Here is a 2287-nt window from a genome sequence, read left to right as displayed (position 1 = left end):
CTCTATACATCATCCTATCTTTATGGAATGTTATTAGATTGAATGTTGAGAACTTAAATATAACACTTAGACCAACAAACCTATAAATGAAATCCTTAAATTGCATCATTATGTATAGAAATGGAATTTTATAAAGGAAAATAACATTTTGTTTGTAAAACAGGTTTTTACTCTGCTACTTTTTATAATACAAAGAACATTTATTTTCTCGTAATATGGAGGTTTTTGTTTCTTTTGCACTTCTGATTTCCCCATTGTTTTTATTTGATTTTTTTTTAATCATTGTTTTAAATGTTGAGGCATGGTTATATAACAGAGTTATGCTTAGCAGCACCTCTTCATTACCCCACATTTTGCATACATTTTCATCGATGTATAATTGTAGCAAGAATATGTCCTCGGTGTGGAAACAAACAAAAAAAACTTGTGGGTTTTTTTTTTTTTTTTTGGTAGGTTGTCTGCTTCTGATTGTGAACCTGTTAGAAAAGCTTTTGTCTCTTTTAGTCTGTTTGAATGAATTTCTTTTTCTGGTACTTCTGGTAAGTCAGTGAGTAATGGGTTCAGGGTGCTATCATCATCCAAATCTGATTGCATGTTTTCACCTAATGTTGCACTTCTTTAGTGATGTAGGGGCAAGTTATTTACGAATGTATAATAATCATTTTTCATTAGGGGTGCACCAATAAATAGACCGATAATTTAAGATCGGTGGAAATGATTGGCTTCTACCTCTCTCCACAAAGGTCTGAAAATCAGCCTCTGTCCCCACCCCCCAGATAAACAAGTTTGTATTGTTTCAATTGTTCCATGTTTTTCCAATAAGATTGGAACATTCAGGGTGTATTGTGAACTTATAACATCTGACAGTGTCAATTTAAAGATTGATCGACCAGAAAACTTCAATCGGTGCACCCATTTTATTAAACACTTGGCTGTGAATCAGTCATAAATACAGTATATCAGTCACAGGCTGTAGTACACAGTCTACATGGTAAATAATCTGGTTGAATTAGCTCAAGCAGAGATCATAGTTTTTGATTTTATCGGTGTTGATTGTGAAACTTTTCACACTGATGGAGGCGTCATAACAGGTGACATAATGAAAAGCTTCATTTGTATCCATGTCAGTAATAATCATTTTTTATGTCACACTTCATGTATAAAGCAAGGTGGTCTAGCTGGTATTTTTGATCATTTTTTGTAAGCTTCATGTAAACACATCAGTGTTGTAGGACACACATTATGAGTTTGGGTTGTTTTTATTTTTAATGTTCTGAAACTCGCGTATAAAAGGAAAAATGTGGCCTGGGAATGATAAAACTGGGATTAAAACAAAGGAAAATTTTGTTCAATTTTTATTTTTTATGTTTTTATATATGTTTTGATAGGGAGACTGTTAAAGTTCCTTTAAAACTTGTTTATTAGCCATTTATTTTTAATTTGTTGGTATCGAGTAACAGAGCAAGATGAAACCTACAAAAAAAAGAAAAGTACCAGATTAGTTAGGAGGAAATTTTATTGTAAAGAATTATATAGTATATAGTATGTAGTATATAGTGTCTGGTTGCTGTGGCATTTGTTTACATCTGAATAATCACAAAAAGCAGTTTCCCTCAAGAACTAAAAAAAGAAAAAAAAAAGCTTTCACTACCAACCTTTGCTTTTGCTGCTGTGCATATAACAGTGTGCAATGTTCCATAACACTTTTGCTTTCCTTGTTATATTTCACTGTGACAACAAAATAAAATTTCTTTTTTATTTTTAAAACTCAAAAACTTGTATATTTTTGAGACTTTGGTCTTTGTTGTTTTTAAGACAAAGAAGTCAGATTCCAGTTAAATTCTGCCTTCATGAGCGAATTGTGAGTCACTGCTGGTGTTAAATCACAGAAATACCTTTGTGACTTGTGCAAATTCTTAGGGTGCCAGAATAAATAACTGATTTTCAGCTGTATCTGCATTCAATTGTTTAAACAAGTGGTTCCCAAAGTTGGGGTTGTGACCCACAGTGGGGTCCCAAAACATCAAGGTGGGGCCATGAAAAGATTTTCTGAATTAATTCCCTTTAAAGGGGCAATATTATGTTTCTCAGGCATACATTTGAATACTATACCATAATAAAGTCACTGTCACCTTTAGCTGTTATTAAAATGCTGTTTTTTTTTGTTTAAATAGAAAATAAACTTATCTTCTCATCACTTCCTCTTCTAAACGCCTTGAAATTGGCCTCTGTCTCTTTAAGAACCACCTTCTGCTTCTGTCCCGTACCATTTCAGTGCGAGGGGAGG

Source organism: Austrofundulus limnaeus, unplaced genomic scaffold (genome assembly GCF_001266775.1).
Source record: "Austrofundulus limnaeus strain Quisiro unplaced genomic scaffold, Austrofundulus_limnaeus-1.0 Scaffold3, whole genome shotgun sequence".
NCBI classification, from domain to species: Eukaryota; Metazoa; Chordata; class Actinopteri; order Cyprinodontiformes; family Rivulidae; genus Austrofundulus; species Austrofundulus limnaeus.
Note: the sequence above shows the minus strand (reverse complement) of the source record.